A 7,014-nucleotide genomic window follows, 5' to 3' on the forward strand; every position below is an offset into this window, starting at 1 on the left:
GATTGTAATAGTAGTAGTAGTAGTGGTAGCAGTAACAATAATAGAAGTAGTTGTAGTAGCAGTAGTAGTAGTAGTAGTAGTAGTAGTAGTAGTAGTAGTAGTAGTAGTAGTAGCAGCAGCAGCAGCAGCAGCAGCAGCAGCAGCAGCAGCAGTAGTAGTGGTAGTAGTAGTAGTAGTAGTAGTAGTAGTAGTAGTAGTAGTAGTAGTAGTAGTAGTAGTGATAATAGCGTTAAGGTTACTCTCCGTTACCATTGCAGCCTCTTACGCATTTCTCTGTTCCTAAGCCAAATCCAAGCTGTTTTTTTTTTTTTTTTTTCGCGCTCTGCCTTATAATCTTGAGGCTGTTATAGCGGTGTTATTGCTCGTCTTTATTGCTGTAGTTGTTTTTGTGTTGCTACTTCTCAAGCCATTCCTTATTTTTTTTTTTTTAAGAGATATTTAATATTTTACTTTAACATATGTTTTCTTTTTTTTTTCACGTGATCACTTCTGCTTTTTTTTATCTGTGAGCTTACGGTTCATTCATCTCTCTTCTCTGTGTGTTATTTCCTTTGTCCCTCAATAATTCTTTGGTGTATTTTTTTTTTCATTTAATCTTCTCTTTGTTCTTCCGTTCTTCTTTTATCACTTCCTCAGTTATCAGTGTTGGTTATTCTCGTTTTATCTTGTTCCTCTTCCGCGAATACGGTGATCTAAATAATTGTTCTTGATTCTGCAACTACTCACACACACACACACACACACACACACACACACACACACACACACACACACACACACACACACACACACACACACACACACACACACACACACACACACACACACACACAGTCATGATGTTCAGGTTAAGACGGAAAAAATATGGAAGAAGTGTGCGATTCGTGACATAATTCACTTCTTTCTTGTGGTTAATGCGTCTCTAGACTCTCCTCCTCCTCCTCCTCTTCCTCTTCCTCTTCCTCTTCCTCTTCCTCTTCTTCTTCCTCCTCCTCTTCCTCCTCTCCGTCCCATCGCGTCCCGCACGTCAGTATAAAAGAAAGGAGAGAGAGAGAGAGAGAGAGAGAGAGAGAGAGAGAGAGAGAGAGAGAGAGAGAGAGAGAGAAAGGGTAACGGTGGTGGTGTCGATGATGGAAGGGATGGTAGGGAGTTGTAATCCTATCTTAATTGACCCAGTAATTGACACCCATGATTGATTAGGTGGTGGATGAGTGGGTGTGGCTTGCTTGTTTGTTCATTCTTTGTTTTCTTACTTTTTATATTCTTTTTTTTTTTTTTTTTTGTCTGCCTGTCTACCTTGGTGTTCATTTTTTTCGTTCAGGTCTTTCTTACCTCTTTCCTTTTTCTTTCTTTCTTTCTCCTTTTTTTTCTGTTTGTCCACCTTTTGCTTTGTTCTCATTGCCTGATTGACTTGAGGTGTGTTATGATTAAATCTTTCATATCTCCTCTCTTTCCCTTTCTTTCTTACCTCTTTTTGTCAGATTTTCTATTTTTTTTTGTTTTTTGTTTTTTGTGTATGATTTGTCAGTATCTCCTTATTGGATTTATTTATTTTTTTCTAATTTATCAAATCTTTCATATATCTAGTTATCTCTTCTTTTTTCGTTCTTTCCCCTTTTTCTCTGTTATCTCTACCTTTGTGTATCCTTTCTCTGCATCTCCTCTTTTTTACCTTTTATTTTTCTTTCTTCCTTTCTTTCTGAGTCTGTCAGTCTTCGTGCACGTATTGCCTGCATCGCTCGGTTAAATTTAAGTGTTTTTTTTTTCTTAACAAATAGTTCTTGTATCTCCTTTTTTTTTTCTTTGTCTTCTTTTTCCTCCCATTCTCTGTTGGTCTGTCTGTCCTTGTGTATGTTATATCTGCTTCGCTTGGCTATTTGTTTTTCTTCGTATCGAATCTTTATCTCTCCTTTATATTTCTTTCTTTGCCCCTCTTTCTCTATTAGTTTGTCTGTCTGTGTGTATGTTTAGTCTGTTTCGTTCATTAAGGTCAAGTATAGTTTTTTTTTTTCTTATGATACAACCTTTTTTCTCCAATTTCTTTCTTTCTTTCTTTATTTATTTCTTTATTTCCCTTTTCCTATTTTTCTCTCTTTCTTTGTATGTGTGTTTTTTTTGTCTGCATTGTGTGAGTCCTTTTAAATATTTTTTTTCCTATGGTCTAATCTTTCTTTTGTCATTCTTTATGTTTTCGTTCTTTCTTTGTTGTCCCTTTTCTTCATTTGTCTGTCTACCTTTGTTTATCTTCTTATTACGTTGAGGTGTTTCTATTGCCATTTAACCTTTCTCTTTTTTTTTCTTAATTTCCTTTTTTTTTCTTTCTTCGTATTTGTTTTTGTGAATATATGTCTATTTACTTGTTTTGCCACCGCTGTTGGCTCAGGTCAAGACGTCCCTTTGATGATAAAACTTTTCCCATTGTTTAGTTTCAGCAAAGAATGAGAAAAAAATTATATTGTTTACTATTACCCGTGTTTCGGCTCTCTCTCTCTCTCTCTCTCTCTCTCTCTCTCTCTCTCTCTCTCTCTCTCTCTCTCTCTCTCTCTCTCTCTCTCTCTCTCAACAACAACAACAAGACGGTACACTCAGCTCTTACATGAAGAGGCATTTAGTCATTTTTTTTGTTCATATTTTAAAAACTCTGTAAAACGTAAAAGCTTGTGTAAATATAAAAGGAGAGACAAAAAGTACACTAATTCAAGAACAGTCAAGAGCAGCAACACGTAACGAGAAACACACAACGACAGACTCGCGCTCGCATAAGAGACACAAGCGCAGATGGGGAGTAAAAAGTATGATAAAAACTGCAGCTTACAGCGTCATTCCAGTTTTTAGCACTGAGAGAGAGAGAGAGAGAGAGAGAGAGAGAGAGAGAGAGAGAGAGAGAGAGAGAGAGAGAGACAGGCAGGCAGACAGAGAGACGGACAAAGCAAAAAGAAACAAACAGGAAAAGTAGAAAAGAGAGAGGACACGCACACACGAACACAAGCGCGCGCGCTCGTGGGCCCACGTATGCACACACACACACACACACACACACACACACACACACACACACACCACTGGCAGCGTAAACAGAGAAAAGGAAGCAAGTCAACAAACACACTAACAAACAAATAAACATATATACGTACGTACAAACAAACAAGCACAAACGAACCAGAGAGAGAGAGAGAGAGAGAGAGAGAGAGAGAGAGAGAGAGAGAGAGAGAGAGAATAAGATACGTAAAAAACACATGGGAACACAGTACCAGCATAAGACAACTTACCTTAAAGATAGGGAAGATAGCGGCTGCCTGGATATCAGCGTGTGTGTTTGTGTGTGTGAGTGTGTAGACGTGCTCGCTGCCTCCCTCTACATCACCTTTCTAGGCTGGCTGGTTCACGGCTTCACCGGCCTTCTTCTCATCATCCTCTTCACTTCTTCTTTTTCTATCCATCATTATCACATTTTTCATTACTTTCACCTTCGTTTTCTTCTCGTCAGGTTCACATAATATTCACTTCTTTTAGGGTTTTTATTGATTTTTTTGCTGTTTTTTTTTTTATTATTTCGTTTCTCTTTTCCTTTTCTTTTTGTTAAGTTTCAAAGAGAATGTTTTGCAAGAGTTCGTTGGGGTTTTTGTCAGTCTCTTTACAGCATCTCTTTAGTTTCTCTTTTATCTCTATCTATCTCTCTTTATTTCTCTCTTCCGTTTCTCTCTCTCTCTCTCTCTCGTATTTTCCCTTGTATCTGTACACATATATCTCTATATCTCTGGATTATTCAGTTATTACTTACTATTCATCCCTCCCTTTCTCTCTCTCTCTCTCCCTTTCGCTCTCTTCTTCTCTGTTTTCTATCCCTCTCTTTCTCTTTTATTATATCTCAAACCCTCCTCACTTTCTCTCTATGTCGTTCTCTTCCTCTTTATAGTTAACTCAGTCTACTTGAATCTGGCTTTAAATAGAGTTCACCTGGGCGGGGAGGGGGCAGGTAATCCAGTGTTGCCGGGACAGGTGAGTCTGGCAGGCCTAATGAGACAGGTATGCATTTGCTCACTCACCCCTGATGAGAGTATACATAAGTGTCCTTCGTATTCGTAGTAGTAGTAGTAGTAGTAGTAGTAGTAGTAGTAGTAGTAGTAGTAGTAGTAGTGTTCCTTTACTTCACTATATTTATGCGTGCATTCGTTTATTACTTTTTTTTCGTTTACATTCTGATATGTTTTGATTTATTTATTTATTTTTTTTCTGGCGTACTCACGTGTCTCTCTATTTTCACATTTTTGTTTTCGGTTCGTGTGTGTGTGTGTGTGTGTGTGTGTGTGTGTGTGTGTGTTGTTCCAAAAGTTTATATTATTTTTTTTTCCTGGTTTTGTATTGCTGTGTAGTGTAGGTAGGTATGTTTACGTATGTATGTATGTATGTATGTATGTACATATGTATTTATGTATGTATGTGTGTATGTACTATGTATGTTCATATAAAGTCCATTGTCAGCCACTCGTGTGTGTGTGTGTGTGTGTGTGTGTGTGTGTGTGTGTGTGTGTGTGTGTGTACGAGCAATGAATCGGTCGCGAGGTTGAGAGAGAGAGAGAGAGAGAGAGAGAGAGAGAGAGAGAGAGAGAGAGAGAGAGAGAGAGAGAGAGAGAGAGAGAGAGGGGGGGGACGCTGGGTTTTAAATAATAGACTATAAAGGAATGCGTATAAGGAACAACAAAATAAATAAATAAAAGAGGGAGAGGAACACTGGACAGTAAAGAAAAAAGGAAGTGGAAAATGAAGGAAGACCTACAGTATCAGAGAGAGAGAGAGAGAGAGAGAGAGAGAGAGAGAGAGAGAGAGAGAGAGAGAGAGAGAGAGAGAGAGAGAGAGAAGAAAGTGCGAACGAAGTCAAAAGAGAGAAGAAATTGGTTTAGCTTTCAGGAGATATATGAGAGAGAGAGAGAGAGAGAGAGAGAGAGAGAGAGAGAGAGAGAGAGAGAGAGAGAGAGAGAGAGAGAGAGGCATCACAAAATAAATGGAGAAATACGGCCAGAGAGAGCGGAAGAATCAGATAGAGAAGTAGATAACAGACACAACAACGAACACAAACCTAACATAACAAAAAAAAACATGAAAAACCGTGACTCAAAATCGGATAATCTCAACCAAACTTAAAGAAAAAACATGAAAAGAAGATTTAAAAGCAAAACACTAGGGAGAGAGAGAGAGAGAGAGAGAGAGAGAGAGAGAGAGAGAGAGAGAGAGAGAGAGAGAGAGAGAGAGAGAGAGAGAGAGAGAACGCATAACACTACCGCACTGCAGCCACGCCACACCGACACACACGCCTCACCGGATCAGCGCGACACACACCCTCCTTCACCAGCGGCCAGAGCCACACTGACGTGACCCACCATCGGCACACTAGAGCCGCACGAGGCCGGCCCCGGGAGAAGGAGGAGGAGGAGGAGGAGGAGGAGGAGGAGGACCACCAGACTAGATGGAGTGGATGCAGGAGAGAGAGAGAGAGAGAGAGAGAGAGAGAGAGAGAGAGAGAGAGAGAGAGAGAGAGAGAGAGAGAGAGACCAGCTTTGGAGATGGACCCCACTAATGGAGGAGGAATGGCCAACAGATGAATTACCGTGATGGTTGGAAGAGGAGGAAGAGGAAGAGTAAGAGAAGGAAGAGGAGGAGGAGGAGTAGGAGGAGGTCCTCGTAGTAGGAGTAAGAAAGGAAAGGAGGACTAGAGGAGGAGGAGGAGGAGGCAAGAGACATCTAGCCCATCCTTGTCCCTCCACCTTCCTCCATTCATCTCTCCATCCCTCCCTCCGTCCCCCTCTCCATCTTTCCTCTCTCCAAACAAGCAAACAGGTCCGTTTCTTCGCATTTTCGAATACAAGAATGAAAAAAAAAATCATAAACAACATCTTTTTTACCTTTTCACTTAAAACTCTTAAACTAACTCCCTCAAGTCTCACAAGAACATAATAATAAAAGTCCTCGTCAAAATCTCCATCACTACACTGTTAGAGGATTCCATGTAAAGAGAACCAGAGAGGATTACATTGTCTTGCAAACCTTCGTAATGAAAAATAAAGGAAGAGGATCCAGGAAAGAAATGAACGCGTGTATCAGGAAGTCACTCTTTTCTTAATTAAATACGCAATGACGCTGAAATCTAATAGACGCAATCATGTAGAAAGAAATATACGTAAGTAGAGACTTAAGGGAAGAAGGAGGAGGAGGAAACAGGTGGCAGGGAAGAAAGAAAGGATGGAGAATGAGGAAGGAAGCCAGATGGTAAATAAGAGAAAGGGAAGAAACGAAAAAAAAAATCAGGCAGAGGAGAAAGAGGAAGAGGAGGAAGAGAGGGGGTATAGTAAGAGTGAACAGCTGCGAGCGAGGAGAGAGTTGGAATAAAGACGGATAAATGAACGGGGAGACAGCACGTTTGAAAGGGGAAATAGGAAAGAATGCAAGGAAAGCAGAGAAAGAATGAGGTAAAAGGAAAAATTGGAGAAGCAGCCGAAGGGAGAGGAAGGAAAGAGGAGGAAGAGAAGAGGGAAGAGGGAGGGAGGAGAGGAGAGGAGGGCATGGAAGCCGAAAGCAAATAGCAAACAGTCAGAGAGAGAGAGAGAGAGAGAGAGAGAGAGAGAGAGAGAGAGAGAGAGAGAGAGAGAGAGAGAGAGAGACAGAGAGCGAGAGAGAGAGTTGGGGTTTGGAACAAGGAGCGGGCAGGAAAGTGGCTGGAAGAGGAGGAAGAGCAGTAGAAAGTGGAGATGGGATGGAACATGATGAAGAGGTAGAGGAAGAGGAAGAAGAGAGAGAGAGAGAGAGAGAGAGAGAGAGAGAGAGAGAGAGAGAGAGAGAGAGAGAGAGAGAGAGAGAGAGAGAGAGAGAGGGAGAGGGTAGATCTACCGCCATTACTCGCTGCTATGGGGCTTCTTGGCCAGCCTGTGAGCGACTAGGAGGAAGGCCGAGAGGGAGTGAGAGGGGAGGGGCTGTGGTGCGTAGTAAACAAGGAGGGGAAGAGGTGTGGCGGGAGAAAAG

At 41.1% G+C, this 7,014-nt stretch overlaps 1 long non-coding RNA gene across 1 annotated transcript in view; it reads right to left on the reverse strand.

Annotated features, from left to right (window-relative positions):
• The window catches only part of LOC135105017 (uncharacterized), a 43,909-nt gene extending 38,549 nt beyond the window's left edge, over positions 1-5,360 (reverse strand). The window contains exons 1-2 of the long non-coding RNA XR_010270670.1: positions 5,318-5,360; positions 3,270-4,048 (exon numbers count right to left, since the gene is read on the reverse strand). This is a non-coding gene — a long non-coding RNA (uncharacterized LOC135105017). The remainder of the gene's footprint in view (positions 1-3,269; positions 4,049-5,317) is intronic.
• Positions 5,361-7,014: the final 1,654 nt, after the last annotated feature.

This window comes from Scylla paramamosain, chromosome 11, assembly GCF_035594125.1.
Source record: "Scylla paramamosain isolate STU-SP2022 chromosome 11, ASM3559412v1, whole genome shotgun sequence".
Taxonomy (NCBI): Eukaryota; Metazoa; Arthropoda; class Malacostraca; order Decapoda; family Portunidae; genus Scylla; species Scylla paramamosain.